General features: G+C 41.2%; 1 protein-coding gene across 3 annotated transcripts in view; it reads right to left on the bottom strand.

The window, feature by feature from the left end:
* The window catches only part of LOC124408715 (toll-like receptor 6), a 93,438-nt gene that overhangs the window by 64,163 nt on the left and 5,948 nt on the right, over positions 1-23,327 (bottom strand). The window contains exon 2 of one of the 3 annotated variants that reach the window (XM_046885851.1): positions 6,149-6,602. The exons of 1 other annotated variant lie outside the window; for it this stretch is intronic. The gene's annotated coding sequence lies outside the window, so the exon portion shown is untranslated. Of the gene's footprint in view, positions 1-6,148; positions 6,603-23,216; positions 23,291-23,327 lie in introns of those variants that run through there. One more of the 3 variants, XM_046885853.1, reaches the window with a different exon arrangement.

The following is a 23,327-nucleotide window of genomic DNA, read 5'->3' as shown; positions in this document are numbered from 1 at the left end:
ACCGTAGTATTTTATTCCTCTCGTATATTGACCGATGCGACAAGTGTTAAAAAGTTTCCCCCGCCCAGTAAACGTTGGCGTATGTGCCTAAAACACGGGTTCACCCGAGATACGCGAGTGGTGGGAAAAGCAGGGTGGAAAAACGCGCGATTACAATTCATAAATTAGGGAATGAAAATCGCAGGGCGATTTATCCTCGACTGGCCAAAAAGCTGGTAAGAAGGGAATTATGGTGAAAATTCGCGGCAGTTGCGCTGATGGCAAAGCGAGTGAGCTTTTGCGGTTGATAAAAATAATAACAATTTTAAATATACGTTGGAAGAGTATTAAAGTATATAATATTCACTCATGCAGGCATATATATTACGATACTGCAGGCAGTTCGCCCGGAAAGCCGTTTCACTGCCCGCAACGCGGATACTTTACAAAGTCTGCCTAATTCACATACTGACGTTTCGTAATGATAATGAGGTTCACTCCGTTCGTTGTACGAATACAAAACGTAAATTTTACCGTGGTTGAGAGCTATAAACAAGGTAAAAGTTGTTTAGATTTATTGAAAACTCTTTTTTCAAAATATGTATTTATCGTCTCCTACTTTTTACTTGATCAAAAATTGCCTACCCGATAGAAAATTTGACTTCTGCGGATCGCACGAATCAATTTTCTGCCTGCAATTACAAGACTTACCTTCATTTTAAACTCAGAGCTATATTATCCTGTTACGGTGAAAAATGTAAATAATTAAGGACTGTATGGTTAAGCACATACAGAAACTTCTGTCCGTGCAGTTTGATAATTTTTCCCATACATGTGGTACTGGAAGGAAAAATTCTCCCTTCCATCTGTGAAAAAAGTTATTGATAAAAAATCTTAATCTCAACGCTCGCGCTCATCAACACGCTGAAACAGGGGTCCTTGCGTAAACACAGGAAGTCGTGGCGAGGCGTGAAAGGGGGGATACGTTGCTGCGAGACTGAGGGCGAGGCAAAATTATGAACCCTCATTGAGGACGCTGACAGGCAAGGGTGTAGTTCGTTAACGTAGAATGTCAACGCCACCTGTTGGCGAACAGCCATTTACGTTTGTATCTGTGTCCGTTCGTCCGCCTGTATTTAGGTACGTGTCACTTATTACAAGATTGGGTCTCCCTCCTTCGTCATTGCCGGTTGCGGGTAAACCAATGTGTGTACCTTGCGAATGTTGAGAATGAATTACGAAACACGTGTTTTTCATTCAAAACTGAAGCCAATCGGATACCGTACGATTGAAACTGGCTTTCATGGATATACGAGAAATTTTTTGAAGTGTATGCATTTCGAGTTGAAAATCCTGTTCGTTGAAAACATTATCGAGACATTTCATTCATTTTGGGAATCATTGCTTAACATTCTTTTTACTATCGCATTTTCTTGAACGATAGATTTTTTTATTGGCTTGTTATTTGTTACAAAAATTTTTGTGTACAAAATGGATGAAAATTAAAAAAGTTATGAGTTTAATTTTTCGTTAAAAATAGACGTTGGGTAGTATCGAAATTATAATAAGGATCATCTCTGGAGAATGCTTTCATTAACAACGAAAAGTATCTCACTTGAACATTAACTATTTGAACAAATCGAGTAAGCAAGAAGTCTCAAAACATTTATAAAGCATAAAACTGATTTCCCTAAAACCTCTGATGTCACCTTTTAAATTGTATCGAATATTCCAATATTACTTCAATACCAGACTATTTATCTCGATGAATATGTTCTACTACTTCAAATGCAAGGGGGTTCTGAATCCAAAAAATTTCCAGAGGAAATTGGAAATATTTACATGAAACTGACGAGTGTTATATTCTAGATTAAAAAATACACATCAGAGCAGACTGTTTTTCTCTCGTTAGCGGATTTTAATTGGGACATGCGGTACGCTACGAGAGCGATTACACAGTTTTCAAAAGGAATTTTTTAAATCCCACAAGTCTTTTTTACTGTCCAGCCGGAGCGATTTTATTTGTTGTTAACTAAATTCATTATTATTGAATGGCTGTCACTACGATCCCGTCGTATTCAATTATGGTTTCGGCACAGTGGGGAAAATTGCTCAACAAAAGCAAAAGAACAAAACGGTACTTAAATAATACCGCGGCCTTCAAAACTAGAACAGAAGTGTTTCAAAATAGATGAACTTACATTGGAGATGTTTTTTTCAACTCCATTAGTACCCTTTTGTAAGAATTAATGAGAATGCCACGTTCTCGTGACACACACACACACACACACACACACAAAACAAAAAAGAAATTGTCCCTATCAGGCCTAATTTTTCGGGAAAAATGAAATTGGAAGGCTATTATTTTCATTCACATTCAAATTAGAAAATACAATCTCGTCATAAGTCAATTCAACGCAGAAAATTACTACTCAAATCCATCGTATGTGTCCCGGTAGTATAAAATAAGCTTAGAAGTAAGAACTAACTTAGAACGATTTTATTTGCCGATGAAAAATTATCCGCAACTAATATTTTGACTTTCCAGATACAGCACGTGTAGAATTCAGATATATCCATACATATACGTAAACTAGGTTCGTAAATTGCGGTAATAACCGTACGTTGCCTATTACGGATAAGAATTTCTAACTAAACTCAAAAAATGTAAAATACTCGTTTTACTCTGGCGTATCTACAAGAATATATTGGTATGATGTATATGGAAAAAATAAAAATAGTGCAAAATGAAACGACACAGAGAGGAAAGCCCGACCTCGTAACAGCTGGTCATAATTAATTGAGCCAATATTTTGAAATGTTATAATTTTCGTAACGCTGATTGGCTTTCGAAAGCCCCCGTTCATTCTCACTCCTGTTTTCAACCCTGCCTTCTATACTTCCGGTTATTTCTTTCACCTTGTTTTATTTCCGCAATACGTCCAATGGAACATCGTGGTTATATAAATTTGGCGCGTTATACTTCCACGACTTTTTCTGGATTACACTTTTGACGAAGCTTGCGCTGCAAAAAATCTTCCACTCATGTAACATAAACCTAACCAGTAAAGCTCGATTTTGAGACTTCAGGCCTCGGCTTAACGCCTCGCGTTGCACGTCCGCAAGCAGCCGGGTAAAAGAAATTGTGTAAAAAGCATGGCACGAATGGCATTTCGATTTGACGGGGGTGTCAGAAGCATGATTTCCTGAAAAAACCTCAGTCAAACGTTTCTCTGTAATTTTTGTGAAATCTTGATCAAACCGCCGTTGCAAAATAATCGTAGTTTTTGCCAATACGACTTACCCGCCTCGGTGCATTGGACAGCAACTCAATTTGTCGTCGCGTCATATCGCACAGACGCCTCCATTATGTCCCGAAAATTATGGCTGTGTAGCTGGAAGCTTCGTATCACTTTCACGTCTTCGTGAAAATCTGATAGCCGGGGGTAAATTACGTTCGATAATAGATTTTCCCGCAGCTACTCTCGCTCATCAGGCTGTGACACACGTTCACTTCCAACGATGTGGCTACGATGAAATCAGCCAGTGGCTAACCAACCTTTCAAATAATAATAGAAATGAATAAAAAACACGCCGCCCAGTCGCCCGCGTGATTACTAATTTCATGAAATGTCTCAATTTATATATTCGCGCACCCATCGATGTATGTTTATAGTCAACACTATAGTATATATTATGGAAATAGTATGGTATTATACTCGTTCATTTAATACAAATCCAACAGTTGATAATTCTTGATGAATTATCATTGGTTGCGAGGTGAAGTGAGTTAAAATTTGAATTCGGCAGAAATTAAATTCACGAAGGCTTTATTTCAAACGTTGCGCGATTTCGGAACGACAATCTCGAAATTTTTTATATTCAACAATAAAATTCAAAAAAATTATTCATGAAAATGAACAACAAAAATTTCAACTTCAAAATTTGAAAATCGCAATCTTGGGTGTTTTTACGGTGAATCTAATCCATCATTAATCTCAAACACCAGTCATAATACCTTGCCCTAAATTTAGGCTGACCTATAAGAAGTGCTGAGTTAACGTGCGTATTTTCATTATAATAAAACGGACGATTTCCCGCTTTCACAAGCTCTTTTCCTTGGCTCCAACTCTCTCTTCCCATATCTCTTCATTTTTTTTACCTTTCTTCCCTGTCTCCTTCTTCATTTAATACATTTAAGAGATAGGTATCCACCGACCTTTGCATCGCCTACACTCATTCACTTGCGGAGGGAAACCAGAAAAAAATACTCACCCTAAAAAATATAAAATCTTTACAATATACACATATATATATATATATATATATATATATATATATATATGTTGTCAAGATTTATGCATATATATACACACGTATATATACCTTCCCCGGGAGGAAGTTTATTTTTTATTCTAATCATTTTCAGCAGGCTCACGCGGCTCCCACGTTCTCTTAAAAGTAGAAGAAAAAAAAACCACGCACAAAAAAAAGTAATTCTGTACCGCTGTCTGGAGGAAGATCGCATGCTTTTACGGATCGTCCGCAGCACGAAATGAGGAGAGTTTTAACGAGTCAAAGTAGAGCTGCTGTAGTCGAGTTTCTTACTCCTCAAACTTATTGTAGATACTGGTTTTTAGTCCGGTCTTAACGTGTAAAGACAAAAATTTTCCCACCAATTAACAATCGCGTGACGAACAATAACCGTGCATCACTTATACCGATGATGTACAATCAAAAGTGGCGAACGCTCGACTGGCTCGAGGAAAATGAAAACGCGGAGGGGAGAGAAGAGCGCAACCTGTTGGCAGACATGTATCAAACGGCAGGACACGTCAAGGACACTCGGTAGTCGGTTCGTACGTAAATCAGTTGAAGTATGCTAGAGCGACCAGGAGGGATGGAAGAGGGTTGAAGGGCGAGACGCTGCTCCTCTTCACGCCGTGCTGCGGCGCTGCAACGCGGTCCATTAAGTCATCTTGAAGTAGCGCTGGCCTGCTTGCTCGATCACTTTCTCCGTCTCGTTTTCTCTTCCTCGCCATTTGTCTCCCTGTCTCCGAAAGCGTCGCCACGCGGCGAACTCGACAAACTCTTCGCTAAATTCCAACCCCTTCACACTATGGTGAGGGACTTTTTTTGCACCCTTTTTTCAACTTCTATTTTTCAGCTCGTCCTATTTTATGCGTGCTATTGTAGGTCGCTGCACTAGCGGAATATCCAAACTAGGGTAGAGGGTAAAACTTGGAAGGGTGAATATTACGAACGGCTGATATATGGGAATTTTAAACACGTAAATAATAAAATAACGACAAATGAATTGTTCGAAATATTGATTTCTGAAAGTGTCGCTGATTAGAATGACTACTAACAACTGACTCAAGATTTCGAGCAATTCATCTTTCGTTATTTTTATTTTTCTCATGTGTGAAATTACGATATAGCGGTCTGTCGTAATATTAACCCTTCCAAGTTTTGACTCCCACCCCTAACATGTATGCGATCTTGATTTCAATTTCTATCGAAAAAAAAAATTAATGGGTATACTTTTCAAGCGACCAAAATTTCCGCTTCTCGTACCGGCCGCTGCTGCGGGGAAATGATATTGGTATCACTGAGGCAGCACAGAAGCTCAGGCTACGATTGACTTTATTAAGCTTATCGAGACAGTGACAGTGACGAATAGACTGTAAGTCTTGTCTTTCAACTGATATTAATACCTACGTTGATATAAACAGGAAGCGGGCCGTTGATGGATACTTTTGATTCACTCGTTGTAAGCATTGCGAGGTGTTGTTTGTTAATCTCAGAATGAAAGAAGATAAAGAAGAAATCTAGCAGCGTGAATTCTGAGGCTTTTCATCGCACATATACTCTAAGCATAGAGGCTGAGGAGTTTTTACGCTTTGCAATGGAAATGAATTACTAGAAAAAATATTCATATGAGGAGCAAATGTTTAAAGCTGAACGGTTAATAAAGTAAATCGTATTTCTCGGATTTTACCAATCTGAATTTCCGAACGCAAAATTCGTTACTAACATTAGAAGAAGTGCAGCATAATTTGGATCAAAAGGAAGTGGACGATCCTGGATTAATTTCAATAATATATTTAACGATCGTTATTACAGTATTCGGCGTAAATAAGCGTAGTAAATTATAGAACTCATTATATCGATTGCAATTCAACGATGTGTATTTATTATTCTAGTTAACATTTATCGTGAAACAGTTTTTCAACGCAGGTAAAATGTCATACAATCTATTTTATCAAGCGTTAGTTTGAGTTGAGTTTTACACCGGACATCCAAACAAATTATGACAGAACTACAGTAATATTTCTCGTAAATTGAGGAGATAATTTTATCGATATAACGTGTTGCAATATCACGATCATTTCTATTACCTAAGTCTCTTAAATATGTACAAATATACAAACTTCTGAGTAATTGCGAGTATGTACAGAATTACACATTATACAAATCAAAATAATCTAATTAATAATAATAAGAATGTTGGTACTAATAATAATAATAGTAATAATAATAATGTTAATAATAATAATCAGTCGAGGTTTTGGGCGTTGTCTGCTTATATGTTTTCTTGTGGACGAGATCGGGATTAAAATCTGTAAGAAAAGAAAGAAACAGAAGTGGTTAAAGTAAAATACCAAAATTAAGAATATTTGAATAATATAAACGAGTCAAAGCTTGAAGGTCATAAAACTAATATTGTTTTCAGAAATAAGACAGAATACTAAGTTTTTCGCAGGGATTAAGCGGCTGAATTCTGAATGCTTATTAATAATGATAATTGTAGTAATAACAATAATAATAACGTCATCTGAACAAACTTCAGAACGTAACACAATCAAATTTCAAAGTTAATTACTTTCGAAATGGAACATTTATTTTTTCATTAGTATGAATAACTCATTCAGCCGTGTCGATCTGCCAACGGCAGGTACATGAATTGACGAAATTTCGACGAAATGTAGAAATATAAATAGGAATTCCAAAAATCGTTTTGCTATTCGTTTGCAATGCAGGATGATAAATTCCCAGGAATATGCAGGAAGTTAAATATCCCTCCAAACCGAACTACATTGGAAAGAGCGTCTCGAACCGTTGTACTCCCAATGTTTTTTTTTACTTTGCACAGCCCAACTTGAACAAAAATTAACCAAGTGAAGTAAGTTTTTTGCGACACAAAGTCTTTGTGTATATGCATGCATCACACCACCTCGTTACCCCCTCTTCATTGAACGAAACAGTAACGAGTTGAAACAATTTGGCGACGTCAGTGACCCTGTACACCATATTACCTTCTGTCGCATGTCAATCGACAAACGCGACTTTGATAGCTCTCCTTTAATATTGAAAATTCGGATCACGTGGATAAATTTGTGCTTGAAAATGTTAAATTTAATTTGGAATCGAATTCCAAATCAAATTTACAACGATGCCGAAGACGAGTGTATTTTATAGATCATTTTTTTCTATCCAAACCAACTTTCATATCTAATGCAGTTGAAATTTTTCAAATTGGTGAAAATTCGTACTGTAATTGCGAAAAAAAATCGATACCAACTTTTCTCTCGCAATTATATTTATACTATAGCATCGCCGCGACGTCAGCAAGAATAGTAATTATCAACAGACACCTCTTCACACCAGACAGGATTGAAATCGGTTTGCGTACTTGACAATACTCAAAGCTCGCTTTCGCTCTAAACACATCGTTGACCCGAAAATCACTCGAATTTGTTTGATTTCAAGATCTGACCGTACGTTTTCATTCAAAATGAACAGCTCTCACACTCCCTAGGTTGTTTATATAATAACGTATAATGTACACAAGGATTCTGTGCGTGAACGACAAAAAATTCCGTACCCATCGAGTTTGACAATTTTTTTCTAATTTCTTTTTCCTTTTTTTTTTTGTGCCCCTTTTTCACCGGCTACCATTACCAGCGTGAGAGGGACGTAGGGTAAATATTTTGAGCCGGTGTTTGAATAAATAGGACTGAATGGACCGCTCGGCACAGACATAACAGGGTTGGTTGATAGTGGGGCCCAGAGTCCGCTACTGGTTCGGCTACCGGCTTGGGGACAGTGAATATAGGCATACCTGAAGAGGACAGGTTTTTTTTCCCCCCTGGTCCAACAATGAAGTGCGGGTCTGCGCTTCGACGAGAGCCAGGCTCATTTTATTTGTTCGCCTCGTCACATCTGCGTGCGTCAATCGGAGGGACTAGCACTACTTCCTTTCTCCGGGTACAAACGCAATAATCAAACCTCTCGGATCTGGACGTATCCTCCTCCTTACACATCCATCCCGACATCCCTCGTCCCTTTTATCAAGGATTCAAAGAAAGCAGGACGACACGACCGCGGAGGGAGAAAAACGGCGAAGGAGAGGGAAAAAAAAAAAAATTATGTCCCCCAACCGCGAATGCACGTTGCCATTAATTTCTGCCGCTCTTCAAGCCCGACTCGTTTCTCCGGCTGGCACACAATTGCATTGGGACAAATAGTTCTGTGCAATGGGCGACGTTCTGTTCGCTTTAAAACGCTCTATGGTGCAGTTAAAAATTTTCAATTCAATTCCAGTTCACGAAATAACCATGATTTTTCTACACGGAGAGACTTTTGGTATCAATGTTTGCTTTATTGCTTTTTCTTGTAATGACAATAGAATTCACGAACTTGTGGGTAATCGAGGTACTGTAATGGTAATTTCTACAATAATAGGAGATCATAGAATTTTTGTATGATTTATTTTAAGATTGACTTGACTTGATTTCGAAACAGTATACATCTATTCAGAGACTTTGGAGTGAATATGTTATTGGTTTAGTTATTGCAGCAAATATGAACATTTTTCCATCAATTGAAGTCCACGGAAACATGGCGAGTACGTAGATAATTGCAGTGGAAGAACTTCGATTCTAGTCCTCAAAACTATTTTCGCATTGTTTGGACGAGGGCTTGCAATTCGTGAAAAGATTAATTATACTTCAACTCTCAACCCTACAACAGGGCGAAAAGTTGAACCCTTCGTTGCGACGGGCATGCGCCTTGAACTTCGCGACTCCAATTGTTGTCCCACTTTCACAGGGAGGGGATGCCTTATTCCGGAGCGAGTAGAAATCACCTGGTGAATTCGTAGTACGCTTTCGTCCCCCATCCCTGGTCCTTCACTTTTCGGAAAACGTAGTTGGGGCAAAATCCCAAACAAAGGAGCGCGTCGCTCGTTCTTGTTCTGTCCGTTTTGTTTCCAAAATAAGTGAATTTTCTATTGAAAATGTGTTCAAAAGTTGCACCTCATCGAAATAATGAATTAATTTATATGACACAGTTTTTCACAGAGTCGGTAAAAAAAGGTGAAGCGACTGTAACTCGGCTACTCTTTTCTTTTACTTTCAAAGAAATGTATAAACCGTGCAATTACTCTGGTATAATTGGAAATCCGAGCCGCATCTTTTCCTCCATTCCTTTCAAATCGGGATGGACTTTCGTGCGTATACTTTGGCTTTCGCTATATGACACTGATCATCCCGGGGTATAATAATCATCGGCATATTTGGCCGGTCGAAAACGTTAAGTACATAGCAGCTGTTCGGGTGCCAAATTGAGGAGAGATTCCGTGCTTGCGTAACGGAGATGACTGCAGACCGGCCAAGTTTCGGTGGCTGGACTTCTGAACCCTCGTTTAGCTGGGCGGTGTCCCTTCACTAATTTTAATAGCCGACTTCCGTGACCAGCTCTGGGTCCAGTGCCTCTCAACCGGGCGCGTCGATCGCATCTCAGATTTCCGCCCGGTTAAGTTTCAAAGGAATTCGAAATCGGCCGAGGCGTCTACCCGGAGTATTCACGTGAAATTTGCAAACACGGATCAGCTGTCGCGCCCGGTTAATCATCCCCCCCCCCCCCCCCCCGTGACTTTAAACAAATTCGATTCGCAGCGATTACAGTCCGCACGCCTCGCTTGCCTGCGATAAGGTGGGCCTTGCTCACATGGGCTCGATGGACTGACAGGCCTTTCCGCACGTAACGGACGAACGATAAGCGCCGACAGCGTGAATAGCTCACGTAGCTGCCCAAAACCAAAGTCACGCAAGCCGATAGGTATGTACCTGGCGTCATTAGGACCAGGACGCACGTATGTCACGTAGCCACGCGCCATGCACGCGGAAGAAGAGCCGACCTTATAGCTCTTGGTAGCCCATCCATGTGCCGGTTGAAAACCCGGGATGGACCAGTCTAGGCACACATCAGGGAATCTAGATTCCGGAGGCTGGACGACTAACTACCCACCGCGACTAAAGTTCGTTCGGTAAAAGCTACCGCCGCCGCTTGGCTATTCAATTTTCAAGCATTCACCGTCGGGCACAAAAAAGGCTACCGTGTCACAAGCATATTGAATACCTTCTCGGCTGCTGTACGGCTATACAGACAACGGACATTAAGAGTGCCGAGATTAAGAGAAATCGTCCCAGTCAAATTGCTTACTTCGTCCATTTGGGTGGTCAAGTTCGTTGGCCTGCAGCTTAAGACTCTTATACAACAAAAGTTCTTAAAAACTTGCCACGCATGAAGGAGCTTCTTATTGATTACTGGTTGAAAAAATATCAGCCGTGTATTCTGGTCAGTGCCAGCTGATTGTACCTCATTTATACTCGATATCCACCTCATTAAGAATCAGCGTAAGAACTTTTCAATCGATAAAATATTCGAATAACAAGAGACATGTAGGTATATTCTTACTCTTACTTGATATCGGAATGTCGTAGTGTATATTAATAGATTATTTTTTCACGGTCAAATTATTCAAAGCTTTTTACGTCAGATTGGAAAAGCAAATTCACCTATCTTCAATACTCTTGCGTAATAAATAGGTCAAGAAATTACTGACGTACCAGGTAATCATTGTTTCTTTGCAACTCCGTGTTAAATTTTGGAATTAAAATCACATGAACTCCGAATATAACGGAGAAAAATTAATCTTACGAGAGAAGCTGGTACGGGAATTTTTCATCGCTATATCCTGTGACACGGTTTCTTCGGAATGCATTACGAGTATGTTTCCATTTCTCCTGGCTCGCCAATTCTATTACTTGGATTTATGCATTGGTCGCCGAAACTGCGTTCAATAGAAATAAATCCATAATATGGCACAGTCCGTAACAAAAGCAATTCATTGACAAATATTTCCATTCAAGGCTCACCGCATTCACACGACAAATGGAATTTTCGTGGTTCCATAACAATGGCTGCCACAATTTTTTTCAAATCACATTTAAGCTACAATTATGTTTCCATCATTCATCACTTCGTAATTTACGGACCTATTTAGGGTGAAATTATATCTGGGTATCCATGTACCTCTCTTTGGGAGATGTATTACTTGTCCTCACGTTGCCAAATTTCTTATTCGCAAATTCCGCCCCTCCGGCTCTCTGTAGTTAATTTGAGTGTGAACGTTTTCAAAACCACATCACCACAGGCTAAGAATTTACTCGCAGAATTTTCAGGTCCCTTCCGGTATTTTGTCATTTGTACCCTCCAATTTGCCATTCTCCGCAGCGGTTACACTTTTCAAATTACAGCACGACCCTGGCCGCCGTAAGGCACCCCTCGACCCTCCCTGTCCTCGCGACAATTCTCGACCACGCATAACAATAAGATAACCTTCTCCTTCTCTACGCCGGAGAGGTAACTAATGCAAATGAAAATTGTGCCTTTGGCCAACCGCCGGACTGGGTTGCCAACGCCAGGACCGATCTTTTTCACTTAGTTCAAGGCTTTTGGAACACAAATGGCCCGGAGCCGTTCGAAACAGCTCCCACCGAGTTGGGTACAATTTTCAATGAATGCCCGGAGGTCGAGGGAGCCAAAGGAAGCGAAGAAAACCTCGTGTATCAAGTAACAAAATCTTGAGCGTACGTCCAACACCTGCTACCCGCCTGCTAACCCAACCACCCTTCGAACTGACTTTGAAAATATTTGACGCTACAGTGGCGACGCGACGGTGGGAAATATGATATTTTTGGCACATGTCCTTAATTGGGAAGCCGAGCAAGCGTGGGAGTCTTGCGAGTGACCGGCAAACGATTTTTATCCGCGCATTATCTCGTGTAGAATTCACGTTATCTCGTGTACTCCTCTCATCAGAGAGAGTTGCTCGACAAATCATTAATCGGGATAAATGACGTCCGATAGTTATCATCAATTTTCATTGGCAATCGATCGAGAAATTGAATGGGGAAATTTCAAAGCGAATTGTTATACAGTTTGTGTTCAACGATAATTCAATAGCGAATCAATATCGTTATTGCAGCACCTGAAACTGAGGAAATGATGAAAGGTATAGAGGAGCGTTAATGACTAATCATAGTGCAGAAAGTCGACGAAATGTCTAATCGATCAAGCAGTGGCGTATTGATGTTTCAATGCTCATATCAACGATTCAAGCTAAATATGCGCCAATAATTCTTTACTTCCTATAACCACAAAGATTAAATTGTCGTTAGTCTCTACTTTTCATTGTGTAATGGCAGTGGTCACCATACTCTTCAATTTTGTGTCACCAGAGACGATATACCGGCTGAAAATGGTAGCTCAATATCATTTCACGTAACGGACTCGTAGGTTTTTTTGAAACATCAAAGCCGTGGTTGGGCTGAAAATAAAGGGACACGAATATTTTCTATCTTAAAAGCACATACTGGCTGGTTGAAGTACGTTGCTCGTTTTGAAACGGAATGTTAAACGTTATGAAATTCCACATCTCCCTAATTTCCAACCGCTCATCGTGCTAATGGGTTCTGACTTTGTGCTTGGACCAAAATCCCAATCATAGTCTAAAGTATAAACGCGTACGATAGATTTCCGGGTAGTATGCACGAAATTTAATATTTTATTTCACGTCCGGATCTTCAGCGGCTGTCAAAGCTCGACGGTATGTTATAACAACAATATTTCGCGTAGTCGTTATTCCAGAAATGCCATACTTCCGAATTACAGGCTCTTTGATCGTTAAAAATTAAAATATTCTTCCAGCTACAACGCGTGCATAATGATTTAATTTATGGATAGGCGAGAATCGAATCTGCGGTAGGCTGGGGAAAAATATGAAGAAAATAATATCCCCACAGAAGCTGTGACATGGACAGAGGCTCAGAATTCATTGTGTTCAGCGGTTACGACGTTTAAACGAACAATACAGGGAATCTGGTTCTCAGCAATGCCGGCACATCTACAAAGTCCGCAATACCGCCAAAGTTGGTGGACGTGTGTGTTTCAAAGCCTTGCTCAATATATAGGCCTGAAAAGCCGACCGTCCCGGAGGCTGCGTCACGGATGAAACTGGTCCACCTTGACATGCAGATTACCCCCGAGAGTTTATGAAAGCTAATAACCAAGGGATTGCGTTAGGATATGCGGGACGATCTCGACAATATTTTACACTGATTCTACCGGTGCGTCAGCGGTCATCAGAGATAACCGTAGATTTGGTAAAATTCTGCCTCTGCAGCTGCCACAATAATTACTTCGGGACCTGCCCCTTTTGTGAGTTACTCGATGGTTATTGCTGACTATACAATTTTTTCCAGAATTGATTGTATTTGTCAATCTGCAGTCAGGGCGCTCATTAATACCAGTGACGTGCATAGAGGTTGTGGGATTACTTGGCAGGTTACGTCACCCTGTTATTTCATATTTCAATTATTATTTAATCAGTTTTATATGCAAGGATGCATCGTTACAATAACGTTAAACTTCAGACTGATTCCGTACTGCGATTCCATAAAACGTATGGTGTGATGTTGACGTGATCTAGATTGATAACGAAAATAATCTGATTATATCGTTGACTACCGAAATTGATTATGATTTTGATTTGAGTTAGTTCAATTACTACATATTTATTGTTTCATGCATCCGATTTTATTCTTTTTGCAATAACCAAATCCGTTTGATGTAACATTCAAGGATATTTTGTGTAATCGTGTAGCAGGACAGGATGTTTATACACTTAGCACCGATTATACGGGCAGCTTTTTAACGATATCACAAATTTTCACAAACTGTAATAATATAAGCGAATCGGTCAATTAGTACCTTTGGAGGAGCACCGATCTTAGGAGTTACCAATCTGGTCATAATCATCGACATACTGAAACTGGAACTGCATTGGTATAAATAACGTGTTTCGGTCACCCGGATTAATCCTAATCCACTTTCAGCGGTGCGGTGCTTAGCGGCGAATAAGCGCTTCTCTTAATTAAGTATGGCGTAATTGTTGGGGATCAGTCGCTCTGCATAAGATGGTTTGGAAAGAGTCCCACGAATCGAATTATATTCAGATAGAGGCGATGATCGCTGTAGTTCTCCTTCGGAATAAACCTGCAGCGCGTAGTTTTTCACGCTCATGTCATCAGATAAAAGAAACCCGGTATATATTCGCTGCGGAAAAAGTGACCGTGTGTATTTTATCTCTCAGTTTAGGATGGGCCTCGAGCCGGCTGGGCAGAGAAAATTGGAGGTCTAGGATCCCCGTACGAGCGCTTAGGATAACATATTCGACGCGTGGACCAGGAATACGAGAATGAGGGAAACGCGCGGAGAAAATACTCCGACAGCCGAGGTTTTCTCTCTCTTTCTATCTCTCTCTCTCTATCTCTTCCATGATATAAGTCATATTCTTCTGTTATCTCTCGATAATTTACTTCCCATATCTGTCTCATAACTCCGGCACCCTATATCCACACCCCCCACTCCCCTGCCCCGTTGCCCTCTCTCCTTTCTCCCAATGCGCCTCCCCGGCTTTCTGTTTCCACCCACATACGACATAAACAAACCCTTGGATTCTGGTCGAAACCCGGTGTATATAGAGTCTATACGTAGAAATCGAGATTCCTTTCTCACAGCCGCAGCACAGGCTCTTCACGTTTTCGCGAATTCAAAATCGAAGACGGATGATTCATCGAACGTTATGTACATTATATTTGCACAACTTGCATCTATTCGTAGACGGTGTACTCTTAAGACACTTGACTATTTGAATCGCGTTTTCCTTGAAAAAAATGTATAATAAAACAAAATACTGGAAAATAGACCATTCTATTAAAAAAATCATAACTCACTGAATTTTCAATATTTCGATATCAAAATTATTTAATTAACTGTCAAGACCCAAATATTTTAAAAAAGGTATTTATTGAGTGAGTAAGGTTGACTTACGCAATGTATACTTAAGTTCGGTTCTTTTCTGATTTTCAGAGATCTTATGATATATCTTACAAGCTATAAAACCGTAGCGGTGGACACTGATGTAAATAGAGGGTGAATATCCCGGCATGGCTTTATTGAGGCCGCAGGGACACCGAGCGCGGCTTTTCAAAGGCGTCTGGATGTCCGTTGACGGAATAGACGTACATCTACACGTATTGGTCATACACCGTGGACCCCATCATTTTTTATTTTGTTCAAAAACCATTATGCAAGTATCCCAATTTGTAAATAGTACCCTGAATTTTTTCTTTTTTTTTCTAGTAAATTTTTACTATTTATGATTTTTTAATATCTGCACGTTTTATGCCGTAATTCTCGCAAATCCTGGAATGCCTCGTATATAAATATGGACGTAGATATAGATCATGTGTATAAGGAGGAAAGGGACCCGAAATACACTGGCGCCGAACTTTTATAGGGCTCTATTTATAGTTTAGGTCAAGTTTGCGCTGACTACGGTGAATCCCCCATGCTGCTGCAGTATAGCGAGAACTAAACGACCCCACAAAACCAGCCATCCTCTATAACCGAATGGGGGTGGAGGGCGAAAGGCGGGGCGGCATACCGCCGTACAAGCGACGCGTAACCTATAGCAGAGCCATCCATCACCGGTTGCCGCATTCTCATATCACGACCCCGTCCTAAACCTGTTATGGCGAAGGCTCCGCGGGTAGAATTCGAACTCTGATCGGTTATTCCGGCAGAATAGCTAAGTGACGAAAAAGTGTATAACGCGTGAGTTGAGTCAGGTTTTCACTCGATCGGTACAGGCAGGAGGAAGAGTGAAAATGTAAAAAAGAGAAGGGGAATAACGGTGAATAAAATGGTTTTAAAAAAATTTCCGTAAACAAGATATTCGAGCGACAGAAACTGCATGAATGAATGGTTCACCGAAGCCGCACTCAAAGCTCCCCACGGATGAAAACGTGTACTTAATATGTAGGCCAAATCGTGGTGATGCAAATAAAAGTTCAACTTGAATAAAAATTTATTTAATAAAAAAAAATGGGTAAATTAATTAACCACATCGCATCGGCGATCTGATCCATATAGAGTGATAAAAAAAAAAAAACGTGTTTCACCTTCCAATTTCAAAACTACAATTTTGTAAAGAAAAAAATACAAGAGAGCAACAACAAAAGATTGGATAAAAACGGAAACGCACAGAGAGGTACCATCAATTTAATTAAATCCGACCATTGAAAAGGAAGGAAGCGATTCCGTCGAACCGGGAATATTCGCACCACGCGTTTAACGCTCCTGTGCCTCTTCAGGCAGATTGCTTGCCGTGGTCGGGAACTGTTCCTGGATGTGCAGAACGGGAGGAACACTCTGACCATATGGTTGACTGTCCCCAATTACTAGACGTAATTGTGTCCAACTGTCTGCAGATGGATTCCATATGGACGTTTCGCGGTGTCAGTTCGTTCTGACTCGACCATATAGTAGCGATGGCCTCAGCAATCCGCGTTTCCGAACGAGGGAAGAGAGGAGTGGAAGGGAAAAAAAATACTTGGAGCTCTGGAATTTCGTTCCGAAATGAATAAAATCTGTTTTACATTGCTCTTTTTTTTCCACGATCCAAAAATTCTCCGTCATGTAGATGAATTCATCCATGCTTGTTATTTATTCAAAACATTATGACGCGCTGTGAACAATTTAGCTGAAATATCTGCTTCAGTTGTGAAATTATGCGAATGTTGACAAGTTCCGTGAATGATTTGTTCAACCTGCGAATTTGACTGACTCTCGGGATACGGCCACTGCTAAATACTAAAAGCCAATAATCAGTTCCACACATTTATCCTTGCGGCAGGAATTGTTCCGCGGAGTATTTCCGTTTCGTCTTTGTTTGTACAATTACTCAGATATACATGACGGATACACGGTGAGTGTTGGAAGAGTGATTTACGTTTCACTTTCGCTTCGGGAAATGCTGCACAGCTCTCGGTGCGTATTATATTGTACCCATCAGTCTCATCTTGAAAACTTTCCACTTTCTACCCGACCTAGGAAGCAGAGCGCTCCCCGCAGACACTGATGAAGTAGAGTAATAATGAAATCTGCAAAAACAGTAGAATTTACTCGTGAGAATATCATCGAATGGAAAACACCGATGAGAACAACTGGGACGTGTAAGGCGGATGACATTGAGTTCAGACTATGAAAGTTTTTCGATTATCCTTGAGTATGATTCCGAATCTACGGGAAGAAGCGACGAGAAAGATTGCTAAAAAGTTCCTAATATCGGTGGAAATTTTACTACAGGACACGTGTTACTACAGGAATGCATCGCTGATTGTACAGATCAAGGTATACCTGCTCCATAAGCAATTCGAGAACCCGGAAGTGGACGTGAGTGAAAAGTTTCTACCATCGACGGTCTGCGGAGCGTGAAAATATCCAATGAAGAAACTAAGCCGGAGATGAGGCATGACACTCTGTAAAAATCAATAAGTGGATGCTGTGGGTGCGATCAGGAGGGGTTCCTGTGGGAGGAAAGGGCGGGACGCGTTTGATTTAGGTGGCAGTCTGCGTGCGGCCCGTATTTCCCCATAATGCGGATTTCACGGGGAACTGACTGCACATCTGTAACTGGCGCCGTCCGTCCGAACGTACGCGTTAGCATTCGGACCGATACACACACTCGGTTCTTGCTGCCGCATGCGGTCCTCTGGCCGCACGTTCGAGGCCGCGATCCCGGTGTGCTGCATGCGGGTACCAGCTCCGATAATATTTGCTTAATTGGCATTTCTAGTCTGGTTACACGATCAAAGCAGTCGTGAGGCCTTCGCAGGATCCACCGACTGTCGTGGCAACAAACACTGATCATTCGCTCTGATGCAACCTATCCCGCGTTCCGTGCAGGCGGCATTGTGGCGGCATGTTCGAATTTCGATATAAACCGGTTTGGGGTGTAAGCAACGCCTGATGCGATACCAATTCAACAATCCAGCTTTTCGTCTATTCTCATAAAGTCACGCCAGTTTAAATTTCCTTGATTCAGAGACCGGAATACAAGTATCCTAATCATTTGTTTAAAGGTTGAATGTATAATGGAAGCAACAAACTGCCCAACTCCATGAATGTTGTACCAGACAAGAAAAAAAATTTATTTTAAAACCCTGCGTTGCCAGCGATTTTCCCTTTTTCTTTGTTGTTTTCATCATACCTCCTGCTCGACGAAGAAGGTGGCCTCAATCTCTGTTGTAATTCACGTGAGAAATGTTCGTTCATCGGGGCGGATGAATTGCGTTAGGTCCGGGATCTTGATGAGAAAAAATCTAGCAAGAAACGGAATTCATCAGTCCATCGGCCATCGCTCATGCATTTTTGCCACGGCTGGACCAAGCCGCAGATCATCCGGTTAGCAAGCACCCGGGAATCTCGCGGTCCTGTAGCAGTGTCAATTACTTCGATCAAAAACCGCGATTAAATGCTTTCACCTGTGGGGTCAGGACCACCGGCCACAGCCAGCTCAATTATGAACGAGGGGCATCCCTCGCTGATAACTTGACAAACGATTCGTGAACGCACCTTTATCTGCACGTTGATTTGTGTTTTAAATCGTGCACCAATAATTCTCTCTTCGGGTGATAATTTATATCATAAATTGCGTAAATCAGCTGTTACAGTTCTGCAGAATAGTATACATGAGATAAAATCCGTGAATGATCGCTGATTTCGGCAGTAACAGTGAAGTTATTTTTCCACCCACCAACTTCCTTCCCGCTTATCCTGCACACCTAGATCCAACGTTGCCCTGCCAAACAGGCTTTCGAAGCCTGGTCGAGGTTTTAATGATCTAAGCACAGCAGGTGCGCATTTGAGAGTCAAGATTTAGGAAGTGCGTTGAAAGTGATCGACGAGTAGTTTGGCTTTTCTCCCGCAGTGTGAAGAAGGTTCCAGTAGCTTATAAAGGTCTCCGTTGAACGCTGGCATCGCTTGTTACTTGGATGAGATAATCTCGACACGCTGCTTCATAAATCGCCATTATCTAAATAAACGGTCCTATTACTTCAGGAGGCGATAAGCGCCCAGCAGGGACTCTGTCGAGCGATCGTGCGTCATATTTCACGGATCCGTAGACACGTCCGATCTTGGTCCAGCTATATACATGCCAGGGTCGTGATATGATCCACAAGATGGAAGTTGACGCATCCCTTCTTGCGGCTTTAAACTTGAGCTCCGTCGTCGAGACGAGTTATTGTTATATACTCCTTCGTCGCGAAGTACGTGCGTATAAATCGAGTAGCGGTATTAAACCAGTTACAAGTTGCATCTAGATACCTGTATGTAGCACATAATGCGGTTGCAAAGTCGCCGTAATTGATGTCGACCAAAACTTTAATAATTATTAGAAATTGTATCGCATCCAGAAAAGGTTTTTATAAAATAGAGTTTCCCGTGACCACAACGGCGGATAAAACCTTTTTACCACGACCTGCAGACTTCAGCGGCACGTCTGAACGCAGGCCAAACCCGCGAGAGCGTTATGAACAAACTTTTATTTCTGTTCAGGCACGCGTGTTTCATATTAACGTTATTCCCCCCCATATTTTTTTCACCGTCCTTCGCCCTCTCCGACTTCCTCGCTCTTTCGGTCCTCTCTAACGTCGAAGTATGAGTCCCTATTGCACGTTCGCCACTTTTATTACTCCCAATGGTTGTATAACGGTAACGTCTTCTATTTCTCTATCGGAAATTGTCCTCCCTCGTTCAAATTTACCTGTAGGGGATTTTCTGGGCCTGTTTAAAATGATTGAATACAATGGAAGGGAAACGTTTCAAATACGAGTGCTTTTCTTTACAGTCATTTCTCCTTACGCGGAGTTTTATCGCCATGTATGCCTGAATACCTCGAGACGAATCCTTCGGAACGAAGAAACGATTTTTAAAACTCATCGCGGGGAGGAAATTCCGCAGATCCGAACGTTTCGTGCAGAGGAGCGTAGGTCTATGAGTTGGAAACTTATGTGAAAAACTGACGTCTGAACTTCGGTCATGATCCTATTAAACTGAGAATTCAGCTTTCGAAATTCACTTTAGAGAATCACCGATCGGTTGAGCCGTAGTCAGAATTCTAGCCTTTGTCGAGGGTTCCCGCTGCGTATGGAAGCTAACTATAAGCTCGTGAAAACGAGAATAGTAGACATTTCGTCGAATGGATACACGCTCAGGTTCCTAGTTGGTGACCATCTGTCCGTTGCGTCTCTGCCGTTTACCCCTGGGTCAGAGTTCGCCGCAGGGGGTGCGAACCAGCCCTCGATAAAAACGGCGGTGATCCGAGCTTTTCTCTACTTCTAATCTAAGCCCCGTTGTAAGTTGCTAGTGTGTTTTCTATTCCGACAATACCCCTGCAACTGGGGAACGATTAATTTCAATGAATAAAGTGTGTAACCAGAGGCTGTGATGTGCGGTCTTTTTACTACCGGGACATTATCCCATTGACGGTATGATAAAATGGCTCGTATAAAGCCCGCCACATTGTCGGTTTCGTAACGTTATTTTGTTTCACTTGTTTCAAAGTTACAGTTATAGTTATCAAGAAACTTCGCGGGAAATAGGACGCTGAACACAGGTTGAAGATTTTATTTCGAATAGGTGCGAGCAGAAAGTTATTCGATGCTAATTGCTTGAATTCGGATTACAATGAAGAGAACGGGTAATAATCGGGCATGAAGAGGCGTCAGTTTTTCAATAGATTAAATTCTCATCTAGTGACCAACTGAGCAGAACAGCTAGCTCAACTGATCCTTTTCGCCTTCGTATTCTGGCACCCGAACGAACTTTTCCTACCAAGAATTTTTCAACTTAAATCCTTCCGACTTTATAGTCTGAGCAGATTTAACAGGGTGAGAAAACAATTTTCAACTTATCTTTTGTAGATCCTTGATGGAGGTAACTTAAGTTAAAGGCCGCATCGTTGATGAAATCTTTATCCAACCCTGTCTGCAGATGATTATGCCAATTATCAAACAAATGATAATTATCTCCACTTGACGGTTGGTTAATTTATTTCAAAGGTCTGACCGTTGAACCAATCATTAAGGTGATGACATAACTTGTCACATGACAATACAATTAAGAAGGTATGTGTGTATATTTCCAAATTAGCAAGGCTGTTGTATTGCTAGTTGAGCGAAATAATTATAAGTTACTCAAGCGGGGTGTAGAAAATAATTTGAAAAATATTATAGCTCACAGGTTTCCACAGAAGCGAATTTATTTCAAAATATTCATAAAATAATACAGAGGCCGCGGCCGAAATGAAGCTGAGAGAATTGTGGCGTTCCGAGATAGAGAGAGAGAGAGGGAGTGCAAGAGAGAAGGGTGTAAAGAGAGCAATGAGAAGCTGAGGTAATGGTGTTACAGTTGCTACGATAAATTTCAAAGTTAATTTTTGCAAGATTCACCAGGAACGAGATTTCTCGACGGAATAATGGCTTTATTTGACTTCGACACAACGGTAGTTAGTCTCACCGGCGAAACAAATTTTCCGCCCAAGGAATATTAAACGACCCATGCTAAGCTCTCAGGTTTTGGCATTATTTTGATAATTTTTAGCAGCGATGACGGAACTGGATGTCAAATAAACCGGAGCATCATCATTTCGCATTACAACTTCCGAAAGTCATGCTCATCTCATCGGTCGACTCATATCTTCGGTAGATACGAGGGCGCGACGAAATAAAAAAGTATTCACACTTCGTCTCGGTTTTTTTTCAACGACGAAGTTTTTTTTAAAACTTTTACAAGCAACGTTACGACTATTTTTCACCCTCGTTGAATACCAAAGGAACACCACGTGAGTAAAAATTGTTTCATAGGAATATGTAACGGAAGAGTGTGCGAGACCGTGCCGCGTTTTTGCTCACCTTTTTTTTCGTCTTTTGGTGTCTTTATTTTTTCTCATTCGAGCATCGCTCCGTCGGAGAGAAGATCGTGGCAGCACCGGAAAACTACGTCGGTAAATCACGCGAGTACCGAGAAACGAGGCTACACGTTGGCAATAAAGAAAGTTGCAGATACTTTAAAGAGTTTATTGTATTTATTAGTCTTAATGTCATATACGTTTGCCAATTTGTCCCAAGAGCCTCATCCCAGCCTCCCAACCCGAGGGATAAAAATAAACTCGCGTTGGACCTCGAACCCCTTTGTTCGACAATTCTGGCTCTCGCACACTTCGCTGGTTGGTGTCTTAGCGCAATCTTTGTTGTCTCGAGGTGCATTATGGGTCTTGGATAATGCTGGGCGCGATTCTCTACCAAGCTTATCCAGAATCCGGGCGAATCCACCCCAATTCAGAGTCGGTGAATGGATTTGTTTTTGGCGAGAGGAACGCAGTAAAAAGGCCAGCAACTTATTTAAGGAGGGACGCGTACGAAGTGTTTCGCTTTTTGCGCCCAATCTTATTTCTCTCCGCTCCCGATCGGCTTACTCGTGTATTTCTGATTCCGTCATTCGCTTCTGCTGGGCACAAGCCATCGCGTTGCTCTTCTTTAGAATTGTTTTCTCTTCTTTTTCACCTTTGGCTTTTTATTTTCTATTCCAATTTTTTTTCGCTTTCTCTCTCTCTCTCTCTCTCTCTCTCTCTCTCTCTTTGGCAGAAGGAAAACACACGCAAGTTACCACTGCAGGCAATCGTCTGACAGATCGCGCAAATTCCCTGAGAGCTTACTATTAGCCACACAGAATTCATGCGGGCGGTGGTGCAGACGCGTCGAAAGGAAAAGCGTTATTACGAGAAAGCTCTGCCTCATAATGGGTTGAGCGTTACGGAGCAAAAGCTTGCACGAAAATAAAAGCACTCCGGTTTAAGAAAATAAAGCTGGCCTATCCCGTTGAAAGAAACGATGTTTTGGCTTGCGGGGAAATGAGTTCTTCATCCGAAGTATACCTTCATTTAATCATCGAGGAAAAAAATAATCGTTGGTACATCAAATTCCTCGATTCATGATTCCCATTTTATCTTGCTCGGGATATTCAACAATGCTTTTAGTAGCGGCGTTGGATACTGAAAGCAGGAAAATTCGAATTGTAACACTGACTAA

This window comes from Diprion similis, chromosome 8 (assembly GCF_021155765.1).
Source record: "Diprion similis isolate iyDipSimi1 chromosome 8, iyDipSimi1.1, whole genome shotgun sequence".
Taxonomy (NCBI): domain Eukaryota; kingdom Metazoa; phylum Arthropoda; class Insecta; order Hymenoptera; family Diprionidae; genus Diprion; species Diprion similis.
This window is presented reverse-complemented; position numbering and strand designations above follow the sequence as displayed.